General features: G+C 37.9%; 2 long non-coding RNA genes across 2 annotated transcripts; one reads left to right on the top strand and one right to left on the bottom strand.

Moving 5' to 3' along the window:
* The first annotated feature begins 23,769 nt into the window (after positions 1-23,769).
* LOC135758033 (uncharacterized) lies at positions 23,770-25,023 on the top strand. Its single transcript, XR_010536492.2, has 4 exons — positions 23,770-23,976; positions 24,518-24,604; positions 24,703-24,836; positions 24,919-25,023. It is a non-coding gene; the product is annotated as an uncharacterized lncRNA (long non-coding RNA).
* On the bottom strand, positions 25,021-25,920 carry LOC135758701 (uncharacterized). Its single transcript, XR_010536613.2, has 2 exons — positions 25,649-25,920; positions 25,021-25,325 (listed from the first exon to the last, which is right to left on the bottom strand). It is a non-coding gene; the product is annotated as an uncharacterized lncRNA (long non-coding RNA).
* Positions 25,921-26,311: the final 391 nt, after the last annotated feature.

Here is a 26,311-nt window from a genome sequence, read left to right as displayed (position 1 = left end):
TTTCTTTCATGGATTAGGGGACCCCCTAAATAACCTTGATACCCCATTTATAAAAGGTTGACAAAAGTTTGCAACTCCTCAGGTTAACATGGGATTGTCGTGTATTGGTGAAAACACTGTCCTTGAATCATTATGTGACACAACTTGTTCCGTATTTTGTGCATGAAACAGTTACAGTGGGTATAATAATACTTTCTTCCTCACTTACCTGTAGCCCGAATAATCACGCGCGTCTTGTTGAGTGAACTTTGGCGCGTTGTACAAAGTGAAACCATCCTATCATACGTAGCGAGTAAAGACAAGCCCATAAAGTGATGTGATTTAGAGAGGTGGGACTCAAGAAATGCTAATCCAATCATATTAGCAATGTGATCAGAGAGGCGGGACTAAAGAAATGCAAAGCCAATCATATTAGCGATGTGAGTTACGGAGGCGGGCATTGCAGAGAACGAAAGCTGTTAACCGTTTGTGTACCACATAGAGCGTCATTTTTACAGAACGGGATTGCAAAAGATTTCTAGTCTCATTTAAATGATTTCCTGAAAAAAATATAATAAGTAAAAAATAGAAAACACAAGAATAAGAAGGACATTAGTGGTTATATATAAATACAGATGAATTGTTTGGTCGAAATTATTGCTAGGGACAATTCAGTCTTCCCTGAATATTGCTAGGGACATGTCCCTAGCGTCCCACCCTAAATCTACGCCCATGAAGAGACGACTCAGGTAACAGGTTTCAGGATATTAGTTTTAATATAACACTGCATGCGTGTCCTTACATTCCGGGCATTGATAGAAAATTGTGCACAGGTTGCTTTGAACGCTTTTTAATAAGAAGATCTCAGCTGTATCTTAGTTTCAACAGCCTATTTCTAAAGCTAAGAAAAAAGTACAATTACAAACCAAAGCTTTCACCCAATTATGTTTTGGCTAGATACAATCTAACACAAAGGATGTCTGCAAAAAATCCATACCAGGCTGAACATATATTGAGGGGAACATAAACAGCCGAAAAAGAAATTGCATGTGTATCACAATATTGAATCTGTGAACCTACTGCTACTAAAACTTATAAAAACCAATATATTCAAAGTGTACTTTATTTAACAAAAACAGGAGCATTAAACAACAACAAGTGGCCCTCGCTTTATATTGTTCACAAAATTTGTCCCATGGTGAAAACTAATTAAAGAACCTTACACTGTACAGTGCAACTGAATAGGATGTGGATGATGCAGTAAAGCTATAATCATCTTGGCCTACTTCATATTCCTGTGACTGTACAACTTCGCTCTACCAATGCAATCTCTTTGCCAACCCGAATTGGCTCTTAAAAATCCCATCATTGCCCCTCACATGAGCCTCATTTGATGAATAACCAATGACGAATAATCGATGTACACAAATGTATGTATGTATATATATATATTTTTTTTATGGAATTCAGTTCATGTAGAAACAACATTAATTGCACCATTCATTTAAGTCATTCAAGTCATTAAGAATAATTATAAGACTAAGGTGCAATCTATAATGCACCTAATTTGCATAAGAAACAAGACACTTACAGTAGTTTAATACTCATAGCAGCACTATTTCAGCCCATTTGATGTCTGCTTAACATAGACTTTGGTCAATTAGTGAAAAGACGCCCCTTTGATCTTAAGTACAGTTTTGACACAGTTTAAAGACTCCTGATTCAGTTGAAGCTTTCAACACTTCATGACCTATGAAAACTCAAGACACGGCTAGATTATCATACTCTCCGACCATGTGTAGTAACATACCAGTGTGAGAAATGATCCTCTTTACACTATTCTCTCTACTTCTACCACCAGCTGGCTGCTAATATACAGCGGGAGAACTGTGCCGCTCATGTCGGCCTCCCCGCTGTCACTGTAATGCAGATGCCTAGGGCTGAGGAGAACAGCAGGTTATCCATCAGAGAGGTCCCACAGATTATGTTAACTCTCTGTAGCACATTATTGGTTGAGATCCGACGGTGTGCAACTAATGAAACTGGATCTAGCTCTTGTTTGCTTTCATCTGTGGCTCTGTTAACTGGTGGTAGACAGTAATCACCTGTTGTTAGCTCTGTAAATAATGTAAGGCAGAATGATGTAAGCCTTTTTTCCTCTAGAGGCGCAGTTTCGACCTTCTCTTGGCATTAAGCGTTAATGCAAGCAAGATTTTGTTTTTGTTTGACGTGGAGTACAAACAGGATAAACCATTACTCTTCCCGTGATGCATATTTTAAAGCTTGCGTCTCCGTTACAAAGAGCATCTTAATGCAGACATTAACATTTGAACCTTATGAAGTAATTGCATACAACATCAGTTCGTAGGGATGTAAAATGCAAGACGAATGAGAAATTTATGGTGGAAGGTTTACTGTATGCTAAGGTTGAAGAGCTTGTCAATATACCATAAAAAACAAAATGATCTCACGGAAAGTCAGTCACAAAAACTTTGATTAATTTATTCCTGTCCATGGCACAAATTCAGCTTTTTTCGTGTCTTGAGCACAAATATCTTTTTTGACATTTTTTTGGTGTCCTTTTTTCCCCGCTATTTCTAAATCATTGTTGCTTGGGTTTGGGGTTAGATGTGGGGTTTGGCTGTACTTGTATGTATGGGTTTCTAAATGTTTTTCTTCTGCTTTAAAACTATACTTGCTTGGAGTTGGGGTTAGAGGTTGTGCACACCAAAACTTTTAAACGCCTGGAGGACACCGATTGTCAGCTGTTTTTTCAGTTGAGCGCCAGCTTTCTTTATCCGAGCGCTTTGGTAGGTGTGATACTTGAGCTGTTAGCCGGCTGGTTGTTGTGATACTTGTCCCCCCCCCCTCCACTGTGATTGGATGGCCGTTTGAGAACTGACATTAACGAGCGGAGCTTTTCGCCCAAAGTTTAATCTCTTTCGATGCTCAGCGTCGAAAAAACGCTAGATGCTGGCTTATTTGGAAACAACTGAAAACATGTGCCGGCCGCGGGCGTAAAAGCTTTGGTGTGCACGCCCCTTTAGTTTTGGGTTTGGGTTAGGATGTCTAAAAATGTAACGGAAAGTGATTCCAACCCCTAGAGAAAATGGGAAGAAAATGGAAAAAAAAACATGGGAAGAAAATGGAAAAAAAACAATGAGAAAACAATACATAAAATTAAACGGAAAAAGAAAGTCATGCAACGGACACGAAAAACTTTTTGAAGAAATTTGTGCGAGTGACATGAAAAAGGCAGTCGTGGTCAAGGCACAAAAAAGCTGAATTTCATGCTGTGAACACAAATAAATTAATAAAAATTTTCATGACTATAACACGACTTTCAGTGAGATCAGTCTGTAAAAAAAAAAGAGTACTTGGGTTTGTCAAATCCTAGAGCATGTATATTTAATAATGAATTTGCAAAAATATTATGCAGATGCAATAACATAAAGTCTGAGATCCATTTAAATTCACCATGACCTTTTCAGGTTGGTTTTTACACATACCTGTATTCTCTCCTGAATTTACAAATGCATCAACTGGCATTGCTTGTTCAGACCACCAGCGACTTTCTCGCTGTGTGTCACCCATCTCTAAGGTCGTTGGGAGGCTTTTCTTTTCTGGTTGTCATAAACAAATGAGTACCGTCCACTACAGTACCTCACGAAAGACAGATAATGTGAACTCCACTGCTTCACTCTCATTGGTAGTCTCTTCCAAAAGTCGCTCATCATTTGGACATTTCACTTTTTTAAGATGTCAAATAAATCTTTGGTGTCCCCAGTGTACGTATGTGAGGTTTCAGCTCAAAATGCCATACAGATAATTTATTATAGCATTTTAAAATTGCCACTTTGTAGGTGTAAGCAAAATGTGTCGTTTTGGGTGTGTCCTTTAACATGCAAATGAGCTGATCTCTGCACTAAATGGCATTATCCCTTTCTGACATCACAAGGGAGCCAAATGTCAATGACCTATTTTTTCACATGCTTACAGAGAATGGTTTACCAAAACTATGTTGCTGTGTTGATCTTTTTCACATTTGCTAGGGTTGATAGAAGCACTGGAGACCCAATTATAGGACTCAAACATGGAAAAAGTCTCATTTTCATGATATTTCCCCTTTAAACCAGAGTTGTTTACTCAAGTTTCCACAGTGCAAAGACATGAAATTTAGGTGAATTATCCTTCCCCAACTTGTGTATGGAATAACTTGTATGTAGATTAACCGGTTTTTGCCATGAGTATAGCCATATATGCTGGGATGTCGTTGATAAATAAATAAAAGCATCAACTGTGTGCTGATATTAAAATTGCAATTCATATTGCGAAGGGTTTATCCATTGACTTTTACTTATTAATTTTGATATCACAAGTTATATAACAAGTCTAAGCATTTCTGGGATTCCTTGTTTAAAAGCTTCATTGACCTCACAGCGCTCATAGGGCAGTCTCACAGTTTGGCTTCATCTCTGCAGAGAATAAATTGATTTGAAAATGAAGATAAATGGCAAAGGAGTCCGGTTTGATTGTTACTATTGATTTTTTCCCGTAATGTTTATTTTTTTTCAACTGTAAATGGAAAAATGGGTATTCTTGTAAGAGAGGGAGACAATCTTTACTTAAAAGAGCAGGGCCCATAATCTCAGGGGTAAGGATGAGAAAACATGACTTAAATTTCATCGTCGTCATCGGTCTTATACTGTAGTGGAGCTTTGGTTCTTTGCTCAGAAGAAAACTATTCAATTTGCACTTTTCAACACACCAGGGTGGTAAGACGGGCTTGGTGTTTTCGACGAAAGCAAATTATCTTTTGAGGAAATAACCCTGTGATGTTTTCCCCAAGCAGGCTCTGATTCGAACTGTCGGCCCCAGAGATGGGCTCCCTGATTCTCCCGTAGGCCTTCCTCTCCCTATCCCGAATATCCAGAAAACCATTTCTCTATTGTTTCTAGCCATGCTTTCAAACCAAAAGTCTGTCATTGTCAGGTAAATATGCCCTTACCCCACTAACAACCTGCATCACGCCTACGAATCTGCTAAAATAACAGCTGCTTCTTTGACACGAGAACACTTTCAAGACAGATATTGTTGGACTATTAAAATGCATCTCTTTCTCCTGTATGTTTGGGGGGGATGTACATAAAAGATTTTGTAAAGTATTTTTGCAAGTATCTGAAATGTAATTATTAACCACACCACATCAATCTGGCCTGCAGATCACCTTGCATTAACTCTGCTCAGCATGAGACCTATCACACGCCAGTGTCATGAGGTTGAAAAGCTCCCAAGGGCTTCTGGGACATTGAGCTGATGGTTGTTGTGTGTGTGTGTGTGTGTGTGTGTGTGTGTGTGTGTGTGTGTGTGTGTGTGTGTGCGTGCGTGTGTATCAGTCCGGTCTTAGCACAGAGGTCATTCAAGAGAAGTGCCAAAACTCTGTCTGCATTACCCATGATGCTCTTCCGGGGAACATATCCACCAGTAATGAAATGAATAAAATGATTTATTTAGTACGTGCTCCGAGGATATTTGATATGCTTGGCTACGTTTGGCCCATAGTCTCATCATAATGAAACAGCAAGCAGCCAGAACTGCAGCAGAGACCTTCCAGTCTAAGAAGAGAGAGACAAGCCAGCGCCCCAGGCTCTGTTAGATGATGCTCCGTGTCCACATTCGCTCTCTCATTTCTCCTCATGTCAATATCCATCTGAACGCCTGGCTGGCTTTTTTGTTTGTTTCTGCATAAGAGGCAGACAATCCGGCCTTTTGTATTTTTAAGAAAATAGCATCTTTGAGATTTTTGCGCATTTATATTCTCGTAGTCTTGGGAAATGCATTGCGACTGACTGTCAGGAAAATATATTGTGGTGTGTTATTGCAGCTTCGATGCTTTTTGTTTAGGTACCAGTAAAGCACAGAATGGAATTGTCAGACCCTGACCCGGTGTCACCCAACATTTTTCTTGTTCAGCGATGTAGCGCAGATGTTGGGCAGATTTTGGGTCAGATAAGAGAGGGACTCTTTCTTACTAATGTGCTTCTGAAGCATTTCAAGGAAATATTGTAGTCTTAACACAAAGGCTAATTGAGGTCTGTATAGGGAATGAGGATACTATGAGCTTTATAATTACTAAAACATTTTAATTGAGTAACCACTAATGATTGCACCACCAGACAAGACCATTGCTTGGTGTAAAACGAATGGCATCTAAAAGGCTCTACGAGGAGGTTTTCGTGGGTTATTATAATATAATTGCAGGGACTTTGGTTTCTGAAGTCTTTTTTCAAATGGTTATTGTTTAAATGTTTTTTGTCATTTTCATGGATCACAAGAAAGGCCATAACAATAAAATATCAGTCTCAGTTCTGTTCCTGTCAAAGGTCGAGTAAGGGGCCAATCACACCAAACACGTTTTAAACACCTGAAGCGCAAAAAGGCGTGCCGCACTGCCTTTTTGTGATCAATTTAAAAAAGAACAGTGTAGCGGGGCTTTTTATATTGCTAGGCACCCACCGAGGCAGCTGTCCTGTCAATCAAATATTGAAGCGTGAGTGCCCTTTTGCTGTTAACTGTCATATTAGCAGAAAGTTTAAAAAGAGGACGCTTGCTCTGACCTTGATCAAGCGTAATAGGTGCACACACACACAGGAGACAGCCTCTTCTCTCATTTGATTGGAAAGATGCAAATAGCATAGCTCTTTCAGCGCTCCTTCAAAACGTGTTTGGTGTGATCGGCTGCTAAAAATGAAATTTTTGAATAAAACCTCTTTCTTCTTCCTCATTGGATAATTCTTCTCCCGGGGGCTCATGTGATAGCAAAGCGAATAGACAGAATAATTCTGGTAGTAGTAGTATGTCATCCGGGTACTTTTCGCCTACTGTTTTTGGAATACTATGAATTCGGACATGCTACTCACCTCGTCTACTGCCTTTAGCTTACTGTATAGTATGGAAGTAGGTGGTTTCAGATGCAACCAAGCTCTCAAAGCAAACAGACCTTATACATTTGAGTTTGTATCAGATAAAGATACAGATTTAAAAAAACAACCAATTGTTTGGAGATTGATAATCAACGTTTCTGAGTGGTAAGTATGTGTTTTTTTCAGTTTGGATCTGCAAAACATAACTGTAACGTCAATAGTAGAACTTCAGCCTAAACACTAGCATATACTGTAGCATTAACTAGCATATAGCGCTAACTTGGCATTCACAACTTTGTTTTTAGCACTGTAACACAGCAAAATCACTACTGTTAAATGTACACTGCTGGTGTTTATATGAGGACCACCAGACCTGGTGATACCCATATATACACCAGCAGTGTACATTTAACACTGGTGATTTTGCTGTGAACGTTGTAATTTAGGGTGACAATACGTGACATTCTTCCCGGACGCGTCCCGTCCATGATTTCGGTGCGTCTTCCAAAAGTCATATTTGTTGACCGCATACGGCATTCAGTTAACTCTTTCACCGCCATTGACGAGATATCTCGTCAATTGAGAGAAAACGCTTCCCGCCAATGACGAGATTTTCCGCCTTTCCACAATACCGCTATTATCCACCAGGTGGCGCCCTTCCGCAACTTTTTAAACCCGGAAGTATTGCCCTATGGCAAGCGGCTGCATGTCCGTGTCTGTCTTAAAGATCGCTCTGAATGGGATCTCTATGAAAAGTCCGTCACAAAAATGGAATTATCTCTGCTTTTTGCTCAAAATGTGGTTTTTGCAGAAACCTACCCATATTCAAAAGCTGATTACAAAAGAAGCACTGAAGGTAGGATGAAACTGTTTTTTTGTTTGAAAGCAGAGGGTCTGTTCTTTCATTTGGTATATTGTATGTTTATATATTTAAAGAAGAACATTTTCTGGAAGGCATTAAACTTTGGTGAAAATCATGAAAAACGCTGGCGCTGGCTGGCAACTTTTTTTAAAAACGCTGGCGGTGAAAGAGTTAAAAACATAAGGCATACAATCGTAGTTTCATTCTTACCTTAAAATGTAACGTTTGCTTTTCTGTAACAATAATAATAATCCTCTATGACGTATGCGCTCGACTAATACGACTTCCGGAAGACGCACCGAAATCCTGGACAGGACGTGTCCGGGAAGAATGGCACGTATGGTCACTCTATTGTAATTAATTTAATGTGTAATTTAATGTTGGAGCATCCATCTCGACTGTAATGTCACTTTTGGTGTTATGTTGAGATTGGCCTGTTTTACAGCGATCTTTTGCATGCACAAGGAGGAAGAAACAATAGTGCTTGAGGCTCACGATATGTCATTACCATGTACAGGACTTTGCATAGGTAAATACAGTTTACATTCTATGGCACCTTTAAATTAAAACCAACCATTTCTGCTTAATCATCTAAATCATTGGTCTCCAACGTGGTGCCCGTGGGTAGCCTGCACAGAGTCTGTGAGGAACCCGTCAAAGCACATTCTATTAATAGTCTCAATTGTAATATTTATTTATTACATATTTTTATATTAGCTTGGCTTGGTTGACATATGCCTACACAGTCTCACAAAATTATGTATCTATAGTAAAGTAATTTTTTATTCTTTTTTGTGATACTGTCACGAATGTCCGCATTTTTCCGTGATCGTATCACGAATTTCTGTTTATGTGTCGTTTATGTGTCATTATGTGTATATTGGTTACTCAACAGCTTTTTCCTATTTTCAAACCATTTTTGCTTCAGTTTAGGGATAAATTTGGTGTTTGCATTAGAATGTCACTTTAAGTATTGTTTTTTTACAGATTTTTTTTATATTTTCTAAATTTTAAACCATTATCTCCTGGCATTAGGGTTAGAGTTGGGTTTGGGTAAGGATTAGTGGTGCACGGGTCAGCGTTTTTTCCAACCCGCAGTATGCCCCAACCCGCCCCGCATCACTGTAACTATTTTTACAACCCGCCCCATGCCCACGACCATTAAAATAGACATACTAGGCATTTGTAATGTAAATAAAAAGAGGCTTTTTTCAGCCTAAAAGTGCTTGGAAACAGCCATTAGATTACGTCACCCTGTAAACTGGCAACAACATACGCGAATGAACCACAGAAACCAGCATGGTCATATTATTATAGAGACAGGATAATGATAAACATTTTCAACATTTACAAAGCAGCGTTTGTATTATCTATTCACAAATTCCCTACCTTAATTTCTCCCTCAGATCGTCTTTCATCTTTTAATTTTCCGTTTTTTGTTGTTGTGCCTGGCAGCGGGAGCTACTTGTTTGGTTTGGGGATATAAAGTTACGTTGCGCAAGTTACGTTGTCACGTAGACCTACGCAATTTAACCTTATCAAAGAACCGAATAAAATATGAAAATATATATTCCCAAATATTTAATATATGCTACAGGAAATCAGACGTAACATACATGTTTTTATATGTAGTTTTTAATGACCCGCCCCACAATAAAGTTATTGTACAATTTCTTTACACACCCCGACCCGCGCATCACTAGTAAGAATGTCATTTTATGTAAATCTAACCCTAAACCGAGCCGAAAATGCTAACAAATTAGGAAAAACAGTTGAGTAACCAATACGTAACAATGACACATAAACAGAAATTTGCGATACGATCACGAAAAAATGCGGAAATTTGTGACAGTATCACAAAAAAGAATACAAAAAATTATGTAACTATAAGTACGGAATTTCGTGTGACTGGGCTGTAAACATTTTAAACAATACTAAAACATATCAACAAGTAAAATAAAATATAGTCCACTCAAAACTTTTTTGTTGTACTTGTTGATTTAAAAAAAAAGTAGCCATAGCCCCCGGTCGGGCCAGTGGTTCAGGTTTTTACTTGCCCTGCCAAAATTTTTACTGGCCACAATAAAAAAGTCACATATTTAAAAATAATAATTCAAAAGTCAAATAAAATTGTATACATATACAACAGACATGTTCCAATGAAAAAATGCTCCCAACTTTTCTGCTTTACCTGTAAACTGTGCAAAATATTGCATCTTTCTTTCATCGTGTTTTACCCAAGTAAATGTCTGCTTCCAAGATGTTAAATAATATATATTTATGAAAATATATTTTAGTGACTGAGGGTGAAGCACTGGCCCGATCGGGCAAGTGACAATACTTTTTACTTGCCCGAACTTCTCTCACGCTTGCCCCGGGCCACCGGGCAGTCCTTTATGTTGAGCCCTGATTGTGGTAGCCTTTGCTCACAAAAAGGTTGAAGACCCCTGATCTAAATAATTAAATCTCTGTTATGTAACACAGCCAGTTAAAATCTCCAGAAAAATACTTTTTTAATTCATACTATCAACAGTCTGAAAAGTCTTAAGTCAGGGAAGAAACCCGATTCCGACAAATACTAAAAACATGCTTTGTTTTTAGCCTAGCTGGAGTTCTCGTGCAAATATTATAGGCTCCTGTCAACAGGGATGGTAGGACAAATAGCCTAGACTTCAACTATTACTATTACTTGTTACTCCCCGTGCTAACATTACCAGTAAAATGCATTCCATTTATTCAGCTCAGTTTGATTTACCGTAGTACAACTTTGAAGATGAAATATGCCCTGTATATATTGCAGCAATGCATTATATATGAAGAAAAATGTGCCAGGAACAAGGTATGAAAAATACTGAAATGTATTTGTTTTATCTCTTTGACGTTTTCCCTATAATGTTGTTATTTAATAAAAGGTTTGTTTAGACAGCATAGTGCTTGGCTTTCAATGTCAATCACTGATGATTACAGTGAGCTGTGATTTTCATCACATTGAACTGAAATGGCCAGGAAAATCCTGATAAACAAAACAGAGCATTTTAGCACATAATCAACTATTATCATCACCACACAGAAGTAAACATGTGAAACACATATAATATGACCTTGACGTGTATATAGGACCTATACAGTGCCAATTTGCAATGATTCAACAAAAACTTAAGGGTCCTCGTTGAAAATAATGAACCTGACAGAAGTGGCCACTTATAGTGCCCACAATTACACTGACCCTTTGCTGTGTCATCTGACACCATTATACCACATTGGAACAGTATTCCCTGCTCCATGTGTGCTGGCAAACGGATGTGGATACAGGACACACACTGGGACTATCGATGGCACATCCTTCAATACTGAAGTCAATACCGTTCTCTTGTTTGCCAACTCACTCGCATACTGTATAAAGATAAGATGGTACTGAGCAGCAAAGGTGCTGAATTATTTTTATCCGCTGTTTGACAGACTGCAAAAGGTTCAAAGTTTTACCTGAGCTACTTATGCGAGAAAAAAATGCTGTAATGCAAAATCTCCTGTAAGCGCACTATAAAAAAAGGCTGTTTTTTTTCAACCCATGCAGCACTGGAGTGAAGAGGACAAACCCAACACCTTATGTTTTCCAAAATGCTAAGTTGTTTTCAGGGGCGGACTGGCCATTGGGAGTTCCGGGAGCAATCCCGAACGGCCGGTCCATTTCAGGCCGAACCGGCCGGTGTTTTTTTTTTTTTTTAAATGCGCTACCGCACCGGTCTGACCGACCCCTCTGCCGCAGTGGAACGCTGTGTCTGTTTCAGACCGGGCCAAACCAATTCTACAAATCTTGAGGGGGGGTAAGAGCGCCCTCTCCCAACTTGGACTGATCCTCGTTTTTCCTGACATCCGATTGGCTCAAAGGCGCCGATCAAAAGAGTTTTGGTCAGGTTTGGATTCGTGTGAATACAACATAGACAAGACGGGGAAAATTGCTAAAACAAGGAAAGAAGAGAAAGAAATGGGTGGGGCCGAAAAAATAAAAATGTTGGCATAAGAGGCAGCTAAATGCGCCAAATTAACAGACCTTTTTCGCAGTCCAAAGGGCGCTGTGGCAGGAGATGCAGATGAGGAAGGACCAGCAGCATGGACAGGACAGGTGCACGATTAGTGATGCATTTATTATACACTGAAATAATTTATATTTGCATTTAAATGTAGGCATATATAAGGGATAATGTGGAGCGAGGCGGTTGTTATAGCGAATACAACTCCGACAGCCTGATCAGGACCCCACGCAAAGCGGAGCTTGAATCAGCCTGACCGGGTTGTATTCGCTATAAGAACCGCCTCGCTCTACATTATCCCGCTTATTACATTGCTACCTGCCAAATAAATCAATAATTTGAGAAAAAATATGGATTTACATCTGAACAAAACCCACAGGCCTTATAGGTTGAAAAGCTTTAATTTAACTTCTTTTGCCTTAATGCCAAAATTATTTATAAACCATTCACTTTTCTTTGGAATATATTTGTAATGAGAACAGTCATTTAGAAAATGCTAGATGGGGCAGTGGCCCAAACCAAAAATGGGACTATGGGGGGTGGTACTATTATTATGGTTTTAATAAAGTATTATAAATTTGATGTGATATATTACTAGCATCAACTTAGACTAGGGCTGCACGATTCAAGCTAAAATGTGAATCCCGATTTTTTCCATGGGAATTGAGATCCCGATTCTCTCACCCGATTCTCTTTATTTTAACAAAAACATTTATTATGCACTTAACTAAAAAATGTGCTACAGGACTTTCAGTTATAATAACGTTTCTTAAAAGTCTCTTTTTCTTATTTTAGACCCCTTAAAATTTAGAATAATTTAAAATTTGTTAGCTGTTAAATTGCACCTGTGCTTTTTGTACTATCAAACTGGCCAACCTTAAAACTTTAAAAACACTAACGTTAAACCTTAAAAAGACTAAAAGATCAACATTTTGAGGCATCAGAGAGAAACGCAGACATGTAACAATGTTCCCCTCGTGCGAAAAACCCTTTCTAATGGGGAACGCAAAGAGGCCGTTTCTCAATGTGAAGGCTGCAGCCTCTCTTGAGGTCGCATTTCTAAACTGCGCATCATAAAGACTGTCTAATTTCAGAATATTAACAATTAACGTTATAAAGATGACTAATATTTTTAGTTAATAATAAATTGTTGAAGTATGTTAATGACTTGCGAATGTAATGCTCCGTTGACTCAAATGAACCAGGCTTGATGACGTATACAGCCTGCATGCGACCTCCTGAGGTTGCAGCCTTCCGATTTAGAAACGTCCGGAGCCTGAGGTAAATAATTTCCTTGCCTTTTTTCGAAACCAATGTTGTTGCATCTTCACTTTCTCCGTCGCCACCAGGATTTTCCACAGTGACACTCGTTTATCCTCTCTTTTTTGTGAAAATTGCCGCTCCAGATCCACCAAGTAAACAACTGTGTTTAGGTCTGCCGCCTTGTTATACGTCACGCGAGTGACAGCGGAACACCGCAAATGAGATGAGAGAGAGGAGAGAAACGATCGGGTCTGATTGGTGAATGAATAGGGTTTGGTTTTACCCTGTATGAGTGTGTGTTAGCAAGTTTGACTGATATTCTTGGGTTGTTGTAATGTAAATATGTGAACACTTGAACGCAGAAACTGAATACAGGGAAATACTGTAAATGCAAGTGAATCGCCGTCATTTAAAATGAAGATCGCCCATAGGTGTCATTTACACTGGGGACGCTGGGGACATGTCCCCACCACTTTTTGAAATGGCTGATTTTGTCCCCACCACTTTTTAAAAAGCATTTGGTTAAAATGTTCTGAAAAATCAAGCAATACATGTGCGACTTAAACTGCAAAAATGAATTTCTTACTTAGTAGTTTTGTCTTGTTTTCAATAGAAATATTAAAAAATTCTTAAATCAAGATGTATTTTCTTGATGAGCAAAATGACGTAAGAAAATAAGTCTAGTTTTTAGACAAAAAATATACAATTTAAGTGAATTTGTGATTAAAACAAGCAAAAATATCTGCCAATGGGGTGAGAAAAAAAAGTAAAAATAAGATTTCTTTTTTCTTAAACACTTAATTACAGCAAAATTTTCTCTGGCAGATATTTTTGCTTGTTTTAAGCACAAATTCACTTAAATTGTATATTTTTTGTCTAAAAACTAGTTTTATTTTCTTACGTCATTTTGCTCATCAAGAAAAAGCATCTTGATTTTGATATTTCTACTGAAAACAAGACAAAAATAGTAAGTAAGAAAGTCAGATTTTCAAGAAAAAATTCTCAGTATTTTTGTCTTGTGTTCATTAAAAATATCTAAAAATTCTTAAATTAAGATGCTTTTTTTGATTAGCAAAAATCTAGTTTTTAGATCAAAAATATCAAATTTAAGTGATTTTGTGCATAAAACAAGCAAGAAAATCTGCCACTGGGGTAAGTAATTTTTTCTTGAATTTTTCTTGAATTTATTGTTTAAGAAAAATTTTCAAGATTTTTTGCTTACTCCATTGGCAGATTTTTTGCTTGTTTTATGCACAAAATCACTTACATTTGGTCTTTTTGGTCTAAAAACTAGACTTATTTTCTTAGGTCATTTTGCTCATCAAGAAAAAGCAACTTAATTTAAGAATTTGTAGATATTTTTACTAAAAACAAAAAAAATTATTAAGAAATGTACGAATGGTCAGTGTACGAATGGTTTTGTGGTCCAGGGTCACATATGTTTATCTTATCTTTTGTCCCCACCACTTTTCAACCCAAACTGACGCCCCTGAGATCGCCTATATGTATGAATCGAGATCGTGATTCTTTTTCGATTAATCGTGCAGCCCTAACTTAGACAAGTGATTATAATGGGAAATAATAAGAATTAAAGTGTGACAATCTGCTAAATATTCAATATGATTTACCTGCTGGCTTGATGGAGCTTTGAATCCATGTTTGCAATGTTGAACTGCTGCTAAAAGCCTCTCTTTCCGTTCTCTGTCGTTATTTTGTGAAGGCATTGGTGTTTTTTGTATTTTTTGTCTACAAAGTGTGCCAACAACAGCAAATTTAGTGTTTATATTAACTTAGATCTGATCGGGAACATTAAATCGATAAGACAAGCATTGTAACGTTAATAAGAATGTGTATTTTGTTGTTGTTTGCTTGCTAAGTTGTTAGCACTTTTAGAACACTGACAGCAAATCATTACCGGAAGAATTACATAAACATACTTACAAATTACTAATTCTGCGGTTTAACAACTGATATAATGTAATGAATCTACCTGTTAATGCAACGAACTTTGGAAACAGTCGTCTTCGCTCTCCAGGCAGAGAGTGGACACAGAGATGCTGCGGAGCAGGCGAGAAAACACGAAGTGGATTACCAGAATCGTTGGATCTTTAGCGGAGCGGTAACAATAAAACGGCAAGATTTTTGGGCACCGTGTTTACTCTATGTTCCGCATTTTGCTGCTTTCCGCAAGTCTCTAATATTAAAAAACGAACTAGACACCCGCCTAAAAGGGTTTTTAAAATATTTATTTAATATTTAATAAAACTGTATAAATCATCATGCGGGCCGGATGTTTGACACCCCTGTAATAGACCCTTTTACAGCCCACTTGATCAAATAGCCTGCGCGCGCATTTTGGCAACAGAAGTGGTGTTGTTCCCCAGTGCTTCTAACGTGTTAGCAACTCAGTAAGTTTATCAAAACAGTTTCCCAGTGTCAAAATGTCTGGTAATTGCGTTTGACTGTACTAATAATATACTATACATGTATCTGGACACTTTATATTTGGCCATCTGCTAACGTCTTCTGTTCACTCCACTATAGTACACGGATCTGGGAGCTGTGTTGAAAAAGTTGATAAAGTCAACTTTTAAAATTAACTTTCTCTGTCTGTGTTGCTTCATTGCTGATTCTTGCCATACTTCCATTGCCAACATGCGCGTGCATACGTTTCCACGTCATCATTGTGTTAACAGTAAAATGGTCTAAGGAATCCCTGTATGTTTTTATATTAGCTGTTAAGGTCAGTGATGGAGAGAGACAGGTTGATGATGACCCCTGCAGTCATATTGATGAGGAGGAGGAAGGAAAGCAGAACAAGAGGAGGAGGAGAATGGAACCAGTACAAAAATGGTGATAGGTACAGGGGCAGTGTGCAGGGCTGGGTAGACAATCATATTACCCTGCTGGAAAAAGCAGCATACCAGCAAGACCAGCATATGTTGCATATGACCACCAGTTAAACCAGCATCAAAACAGCATATACCAGCATAATTCCCATGCTGGTTTGATGCAGTTTTTTTCAGCAGGGTAGGCATATCAATCAATCAATCAATCAATCAAAGCTTTATTAAGGACACACAAATAGAAAAATACAGCACAATATTACATATTTACATATAGGATAAAATGCACATACTATATTATAACCTGACTAAAGCACAGATTGAATTAAAAAAAGGAATTATTCTTAGTCATATTTATTACTGATGTTCTTCTCATGCATATGTAGCTGTACAATCAGTGAGCAGAGGCAGGGTCCAGCACAGGGGAAGCGGAGCCAGGGAGAGTTGAAAGTGAGTATGTACACACACAATCTCTATTTTATGGGACTGTATTGTAGTTTTTGATTATCTGAGTGGGTATGTGTGAGTATTTGTAACAATTAAATCACTCCAACTGACTGTACACATGACATGCTGGTAGTTAGCAGTATACTGTGACTTATGTGTTCGAGATTAGGTTTTGCTGACCTGGTTGTGTTAAGTGCAGTGGTGACTTGCTTATACAACCTGAGGAGGCAGGTGTTATCCTAAAGTTTCTTTAAGGTCTTCAGCATAGTCTGATTCTCTTCATACCATAAAAACACTACTAGAATTAAAATAACTGCAAACTCGTGCACCAAGGGCACTCGCATAAAAGGCCTCTCCATCTTAAAGTCCCGGGCTGAATTTCAGTCCCAGTACGTCCCTGGTTGTTTTAACCCATTGTTGGGTCAAATATAAACAGTGTATAATATTTTCAGATGTGATTTGGTGCACAAAAAAATAATGAATAATTGGCATATCAGCTTGTAGTGTGTTACACAGTATAAGCTATGCAGTAAGTTATCCAGTATAAGAATCCAGTTCCTAGTGAGTGATTTTGGGGGTAAAACTGGGCCCTTTGCTGTGACAGTTTGATGGCTGGGCATTGAAAAATGGAAGCACCATGCCCTGTTCCCAGACTGCCGCTTTCATTTCTCCAGGGTCAAAGCAGCAATTTTTAAAACCGTCGCTTTATTTACAGTACAGTTGCAGAAGTTAAAGACGGTGTGAGAAATCTGCTGGTCTGTCTATCAGACAAATAAGAGCACAGGCCGGCTCGAGCTGATAGAGGCGACGCAAAATTGTTTTCTCTCTACTTCTCTTCACTTTACCCTTTACAGCTCCAACAAAATACAATACACCATTTCTTCATTTCATTTATCGTATTAACTGTATAAAAGTGTGGTTTAGCTCACCTATGATATAACTTGGCAAACTGGAGCTGAATATTTGTAACAGTGGCTTTTTTACTCGCTAAGTGGCTCTGTGGACATGAACTGTTTCATGAGTGTTAATAAAGTGTAGAGCCATCCTGTGGGCGTTGATTGTTTTGTGTTAGACGATTATTCAGACATTCAGAGAGTTTTGTGTTTCATTCTAAAGGGCTTGATGCCAGATTAAAAGCAGTGATGTCGATGTGCAGAGTTTGTGCGTGCGTGAGCAAAGCCAGCGCTTCCCTTGTTCATTAGGGAAGAACAACAGAATATACATCAACCTGACACAAACAGAAGCTTTATGTTGTGCCATAATTATTCATATCCTGACAGAGTCTCACATCTAATGAGCAATCCGAGATTGTAAATAGCCGATCATGAAATGCTTCTCAAATATCCATATTGCAAAAATATATCATAAATGTCAAATAAATATAAGTAAAGTTTCTCTTCAAACTTCATGTTACCTGTTTTGGGGGATGAGAATTTAGCTTTTGTCCAATGCTAGTTCTGTGATGTCACATTGGTGCATATAAAAGAGGAAATTTAACCTATTGTTTATCAGATTTAATTACTCTAGAATGCTTGATTCTGATTGGTCAGTGTTGACATCCACCTAAAACTAAAACACAGCCTGATCCAGGCACTGCAAGTTATCTTGATAGCTATAGTTAAATACAAATAAATGTAATAAAATATGCATGATAAAAGTGACACTTTGTAGTTTTTCAAACTTCATAATATATTTTCAAGACCCTTGTGATGGTACATCGACTTAAAATAGGTTGAATGACATGTCCCCCCTAGCCTGAAGGGGTCTGTATTGCTTTTACTCGTACTTTTAAACTTGGGGTTTCGTGTAGTAACCAGAGCACAAAACAAAAAACTACAAAAATCGGCTTTACGGCATACGTCACTTCCTCAAATTCGGACGTGAGAGCGCAACTATTTATTTTCCTGATGTTTCTGTCATGGCTGGAGCAGCAACTAAGAAAAAGAAACCCAAGGTTTTGTCGGAGGAGACCAGAAAGAGAAAAGGGGAGAGTGACAGAATAAAAAGAAGGACAAGGATCAATATTGGGCCAGCGTTCGCTCGCTGGTGTGAACTAAAAAAGGAGGAGGGTTTCTGACCGATGATGACTTGGCCCTCATGCTTTTGTACTAGTAAGTAATGTTATATTGCTTGCATATATAAGTCCTGTCTGGCACCCGAACACTATTTTTTATGTGAATTTTACTGGAGGCTACTTGGAGAGTTTAGAGAGAGACTTATATCACGTGACATTGTGGCGCCATGGTGGCATCATGGACCTACGACACGGTTGATTCAGGTTTGATTCTCCTTTAGGGCAATTTTTTTTAAACATAAACTTTAACCAAGCGAACTCCATTACAACTGGCTTGTAAACGTGAGCTACGCGATTTTTTTTGTCGTTTGATGAAAATAAAACCCATGAAATTATATTATATGACACATGACATGCTGGAAGGCACACTTTGTGACCTAAAGAGTTGTCTTCTTTTCCTTTGCGACAGTGCTGCGGCGCTTGTGGCCTCTAGGGGCGAAAGACATGAAAAATACATCCCCCTAGTGGCCAAAAGGTACATGGTGTGCCATTAATTACATACAATTTTATTTACAAATCACCAAACCAAATCCATGTTTATCTTGTTTGAACTTTAAACTTGTTTAAATGTGTTTTGACTTAAAGACAAATTTTTTATCCATGTGATTTGCATTTCTTACAAAAAGTTAATAAAATACATTAAATCAATACTTCATGCCTATAGGAGCTCAGATGCAAAAGCTGCTAAACGTGACCTCCGTCAAATGAAATATGATATTAACCGCATTGCTCTGGGCACGAATAATACGTTTAATAAATACTTTCGCTTCAAATCTGCTTAATCCCGGCCTTAGGCCATTTAGAAATGCAGGTTTGTGGGCAGAATCCATTAAGAGTCCAATAAAAAATGCTCATTTACAAGAAAAAATATCAGACGCACTCAAAGTCTTTTTACACTTGAAATAGTTAATTTTAAACCTCAGGATAATGGATTCCTGGGTTATTTGTTTCACATTTCGCATTGTTTATAATTAACCAAGGGTTAAGAGATAAGTCGGTGTATTCATAATCTGACGTTGGGCATTCCTAAACCCTAGGTTAACGTTTTCATTTGCATATTTGCAGTGTCATAAGTCACGACTGGATAAAACTCAATGTTAAACTGACTGAATTACTATAGCGAGCTGTCGCTTTAAATAAACACTTGTCCCAAACAGGTCACAATGTAAACCTCTCTTGGCTGTTTTAAGCCTCCTGGGATGTCATTTTAACTTCAATTGCAAGTGTTTCCAGTACACAGATGGTGATATGAGGTACATGCTGTTCAGTTTCTGATTGGCTGTCCTTTGCTACGCATGGAGTCATCATTCTAACGCTGCTTCATTTCACACTGCATGTGTTTGGCACCGCAATGTGGGGTTAACCCTGCTTAAGAGAATGGTTTTATAAACATAGGGATAAACCCGCTTCTAAATTACAAATTTGAAACGCTCCTTTGGGTTAAAAGCGGGATTTAGAACGAAGATAACCCAGGGGTTAAGCGCAGTGTGAAAGCCCATAGAGGGTTTTTCATCTGAGCTCTTTATATGGCAAGTTGCTATGTAATAAATGGGATAACATACAGGCAGCCGGTTGTTATCGCAAACAAAATCTTTCAGTGTGATACAAGACCCCTCCGCTTCACGTCCGTGTCCTGATTTGTTCTGCGATAACAACCAGCACGCTACACCATTTGAAAATCAAAGCATTACTTTATTTTGCCTTTTAAATCAAAGTAAACAAAAATTGTTAATTAAATAAATAAATAATTACAGCACGATTTTAATGTAATATGATTATTAAAGTCTTATATAGTATGGATCTATTCATTCGTGTCAAATGTCAATGACCGTCTTGATTCTACACTGTAATCATAGAAACAAGAATCTGCATTTAGCCATAATAGCATAACAACAATCATAAGTAATTGTAATGTGTACTGATCAATCAAAATATTTCACATTTAAGAATTTGCATAGAAAATGTACATTGTTCCCTCGCCTGCAAAATTATAGTAAATGCATGGCACACAGCCAGTAAATGTCAGCCTAGCGTTGTGAAATACAGCATGATATTTTTGTCCAAAATGCCTGATTGTGGGCGTCAATGCCTCGGCTGGTCTAACTGCACCTGAGAGAGAGACTGCGACTAAATTGTAATAGAGAGACTCATGAGGAGACTGAAGAATGGATTTTGTTGTCGGCAAGCGCCAGGATTAACTGGCCAGCTTAGGCAGACAGAATGATTGACACAAATCTGAAGACAATTCCCCGGGGTGAATCTTTGAAGGAGCGTGGAAGCAGAGGAGAGAACAGTGTTTACCGTATTGTGCGGCACGATGGATTTACGTGTTCGAGAAAGAACCGAAAAGCCATATAGTGGAATGAGATGCACATCCAGTCATGCCTCACAGACAGCCTGCCAACAATCATACGAGCCTCGACACTAAAGCCTAAAGCTCCTTGCATGCAGGGCTTGTGCAGATTCAGCAAAGGCTGTCTTGGAACCGATACAGTCCGGTCATTTCTATTGGTGATCCGGAACAGGGTGCGGTAATGGGAGACAGGTGCGTTGAAGAAATTGCCTTTACGATGAGTTGTTGAGCTCAAACTAAGGTCTCCGTTCAAAGTGACCATTAAAGAACTCATTCCACTCCTGAGTTTATATCTGGTCCCACATTATTAACTAAATAAATCCTCTGTAGTCGGTAAAAGTGCGGCTGAACCCAGATGCAAAACAAGCTTCTCTGAGTAACGGCCAGCACGTACCCAATAGGAATAAAGAACCGGTATCTCAGTCTAAGATTTTATTGGCTGTAAAATGAAGCCGTATGGAGGCCCGGTTAATCACATGTTACGATGAACATTTGTACAGAATGATTTGTGATGTGTGTTGCGACACGTTTCCTCGGAAAAAAGTCAATTTTCGAATTAAAGCCCTGATTCTTAAGAACAGCTTGATGGGAAATAAAAGATAGCAGCGTATAAGATGACACAAACAGCAGTAGGGAGCCTCAGGAGAACTAAGGCCGCCCCTCCCTCCGGATGCCGCAAATCCAGCCCCGACGTCTCCGAGATTCAGTCCGAGCACATAAAAATGTCTTGGACTGCAACCACATTAAAAGGGATAAAGGGGATAGATATTAGACTCATAAAAAGTCTGAACCACCAAGTAGCACCAGGCAGGAAACTTGGTGCAAACAGTGTTTTTGGCAGGCGTACGAGCAGAGGGACCAAGGGTGGGAATCTGTGCAAAATACCTCGGAGGAGGCAGAGTCAGGCATAAACAGACAGAAACAACTGTGCATCCATTGCTTACTGATGCTCACAGCGTCTCCCACAAATACTTTCACTTTGGTGCCTCAATGTTTATGGGTGCGAAACAATTAGATATGGTAGATAAACTTAAACATATCAAATGTCTGTAACAGACCTCTTGTTTGTTTGTTTGTTTGTTTGTTCCACCTCAGGAGTCTTTGGCATTCTCAGTTGTAAACAAAGATTAAAATTGATTAATGTAAAATTCGTTATAGTAGAACAACTTTCAATCCATTTATGTGTTAACACTTTAAAATAAAATCTCACTAAAACAAGCAACATTTGTTAGGTAATAAAAATAAAATGTTCATCATTTGTTTATCATTGTGCATTAACAAATGGAAACTTGGTTTTAATTTTATTAAATGTCAATTTATAATATAAAATGTTATACTCTCCAACCATACATTTTGTTCCTGAATCACAAATGCATATACAATAAGGTGTTCACGCCTTTTCAAAGCACATACTGTTGGTAAATCTGGCCCTTAGTGTATTTGTTACCATCTAAGTCAGTGTTGGCCCGAGCCTATTGGGGGCCCTAAGCAGAATTTGTTTGGGGGCCCCCCTCCCAATTTTTTTATTAAAAATAAATTAGCATTAGGTACAGAAATAAAATAAAATTAATCATAACACTGTCTTCATTGTATGACTTAAATATAATTATTATTTTTAGAGCCACAGAATTGATTTTCTCTTTGTCTTTGATCGTTTGATTAACATTAAAGACACAGACTTAAGTAGGTTAATTGAGATTACTGTCTCTTTAAGAAAAGCACGGACCTGGTTTCTGCCTAGTCTATACATAAACCTGAGACATAAACAAATGTTTTTATTGGAAAAAAAGGACTGTGAAGATCATTTTGTTTGTATGGGCCACAAGAACAGAAAGATTTCTGTTTGCCTGCTTTCTGAAACACGTCTCTCCATGTGTGCACTACTGAGGGCACTTAAACGCACGCACGCACACACAGACGGAGGACGAATAACAAACAGCGCAGCATAAAAACGTGATGTTGTTTTTCAGTGCTTTATTCCTCAAATGTATGTTGATGGACTACAGTATGTATAAACTCTCTCTAAAGTTTAAACATCAATTGTTCTGATCTCTGAAGGACATAGTGAGGATCATGCCTGACAGGAGCTGGACGGACACATACAACCGTAAGATCGTCCAGAAAGCTGCTCACTTTAGCGCCTTTTTGTGGGTTAAATTGTTGAAAATCACTTGAAATGTTAACATTTGCAAGCCTTTGAAACACGTGCAAATAATAAACTTTCCCTATAAATTAGCCTATTAATCCGCGAATCGCATGGGTGCCGAATCGTGGGTCGATCACTGATCAACTGCAATCTGTCACACCCCTAGCTGCTTAAATCATGCAAACATACCTTTACCTTGCTGTTTTTTTCTACTCCTCTTTCCTTTTCTACTTTCTCTTTTTGGCACCAGAGGGATACATCCTTTTTTGTGATATGGCTTATCATTTATTATAGTGACGCGCACTTGCTTGCTGGGGCGAATTGTCAATGCACGCGAGGTGTCTATTTTGTGCATGACTCAATAGCAAGCACTGCAAACACACAGCAGTTTTCTGTAAATCAGAATTTTCTTGTACTGAATTATTCATTTATTTATTTGTATTCATTCATTCATTCATTCATTTATATTACTTGTTTAAAGAGCACCTATTATGGGATACACGTTTTTAAACATCCTTTTGTGTGTAAGTGTGCATTAGTACATGCTAACGATATTCAAAAAGTACATAGCCTACCTCAAAGAAAACGATGACGCGAGTTATCGTCTCTAACGTTCGAGGACTACAAAAAACACTCGGATTGTAGGCAACAGTTTACTTCCTGGGATTAGTGACGTAGATAAGACCAACATTATCATAGTTCAGCCCTCTCTACTTTGCTCGTCTTTGCCCCCTCAAAGACGGGGGTGGGGAGCGGCGAGTCAGAAGAGAGCTAAAATGGCGGAGGTTGTGAGTCCCTGCTTTGACTCTGTTTGCAAACTCTTGTTTCATTGTTTAAATCTCTCGAGTAGACGCTGTCTCTTTAGATGCGAGGGCAAAATAGCACTTTATGGACTTCCACAGAGGACATCATGTTTAATACGGTTCCGGAAAAATCCAGTCAGAAGTTGTTCACGGAGTTTTCACAATAACTGCTTCTCATGAACCGAAGCTGGATTTGCACGACGTCTCCTCTTGAAAGTTGGATTACTGTGCACTTCTGGATCACAGGCTGTAAGTATTCACGTTTATTATTTGCCTTTTACTGTACATAACGTAACCGGTAACCGGAGATTAACATAATGTGCGTAGAGCTAAGCTTGCAAGCTAATTGTTTTGTGTTGTAATACTGTATTTCATACACAACGTACCATATTTACACACGTGTATGTTGAATTATGCAGACTATCGTTTTTTTTATCGATGTTGGTTTAGACATGTTTACAAACTTGCTAAGTTGCTAAGCTAAATACAAAAATACAAATGCCAGCTAAACTGTTACCAGTAAAATTTGTTCTCATGATCAAACTCAAGAAACTCTAAGTACAGATGATTTGTTTAAAGTTATATGTATTTTACTGTTGTATTTACTTGAAGCTTTCTTAGATTTTGAAACGAAGAAAACACATAATGTGTGTTGCTAATGTTGGGCCATGTAATATGTAATACATTTACGTTTTAATGAATAGTCTAACGATTTATAGTCGTTGTACTCTATTGTTATAATATGTCTTTTTGACTACTTACATGTTTGTTTTATTTGTCTATATCCTAGATTCGCAGCTGGACACATCTTTCTATGCAAACATGCAACATCATAACACACAGTACAAGGAGTCAGACTGGCATATGAGGAGCAAAGGTGTGTAACACATATGATGTATTTACCTAGTGAAACCACTACCAGTCTTAAATGTATAACTGATGATGACAAAGTTTTTTTTCTCTGCATAATCATAGGAACCCAGGCAGTAGCATCGTTTCACAATGTTTCCATCATCATCATCAGTGGATGCCTTTGCCGTCCGTAGCCTGAGATTTCAGATTTGCAGCAAAAAAAATTTGATTTTCTCATTTATTGGAATGCTGTGCAGGTATTTAAGTATTTTAGTAACTGTGTTAAATAAAGTAGTATTTACTTTTACAATAAATTAATTGCTTGTTTATATTTTACAGGTATTTGTACCTTGCAGCCATCCATTACAATGTCACCAAGCCGTAACAAAAGCAGGAGAGGGAAAGTACAAGGCTATGTTCCCAAAACACAAATGACATACCTTAAGCAGTAATGTTTTATTTCAAATACATTCATAATTAAAAACTTAATGTATGAAGCCGGGAAATAAATGATCAAAACAAAAGATTTATTGACTGCAATATTTGTAAAGTTATGTGGATGATGTGATCAGGCTTGTGTTTGATGAGGTATTTGAAGATAAGCTGAAGGAAACCCCGATTCCAATGGACCTGGCATCACAGTTTGAGAGACCTTCAAAGGAGGACGTGATTGCATGCCATCTTCAGTGCAGGGGTCGTCGAAAGCCAAAATTGTGACCGATCTGATCAGGAAGCTCCAAGCGTATCTGGAGAACAACACACGACAGGATGATAACCTTATAGTGTCGTCTTAAATAGCACCAGCTGACAAAGCTTTGATATGCCATTTATCTGAATAGATAGCTGTAAGAAATGAATTGAACAATTTTTGAAACAAGAGCACAATATGGTTACTAAAGTATGTTTATTTATATATTGTTTAACATTTAAATATATATTTGTAATAAATAAAAAAAACTTTTGACTGACTTTTATATTTTCTTTAAAGTTACATCTTTTGTTCTTTTGGGTACTTTGTTACTATAATGATACTTTAGTGTTATTGGTTTAAAAATGTAATAAAACTTACTCTAGTCCTGCACCTCAAAGGCTTATAGTCGGTACAATAAATGTTCTGTGTGTAGGGATTTAGACAATTTGTGCAAAACCTGGATGATGAATCACGCAGGTAAGAGGCCCTGGAACCTGTTGCATTCTCCTTAAAACCTAATAAGTAAAAACATAGCACTTATAAGTAAGCAGTCTTTCATAAAAAAGTTTACCATAGTGAAATAATGTAGAACATTCATTTCAATTAATACTTTCTTTGTGCTACATTTGGTGTTTCCATATAGTTTGCACAGTAATATAGTATGTAACAGTCTTTTATAATAAAGTTTACTATAGTAAAATAATGTTAACAAATGAAATAGTTTTATAATCATTTCAACAAATACTTTCTATGTGCTACATTTGGTGTTTCCATATAGTTTGCACAGTAATATAGTATGTAAGCAGGCTTTATAATAAAGTTTACTATAGTAAAATAATGTTAATAAGTGAAATAGTTTTATAATCATTTCAAAAAATACTTTCTATGTGCTACATTTGGTGTTTCCATATAGTTTGCAAAGTATGTAGTACGTTATAATTACCTTTTGGATGTCTTTAAAACACATTTTCGTCTTCGTTTAGCATTCTGGCAGAGCTAAGGACACCTAAAAAAGTTAAATCCAATCGCGTTCATTGACGG

This window comes from Paramisgurnus dabryanus, chromosome 3 (assembly GCF_030506205.2).
Source record: "Paramisgurnus dabryanus chromosome 3, PD_genome_1.1, whole genome shotgun sequence".
Taxonomy (NCBI): domain Eukaryota; kingdom Metazoa; phylum Chordata; class Actinopteri; order Cypriniformes; family Cobitidae; genus Paramisgurnus; species Paramisgurnus dabryanus.
This window is presented reverse-complemented; position numbering and strand designations above follow the sequence as displayed.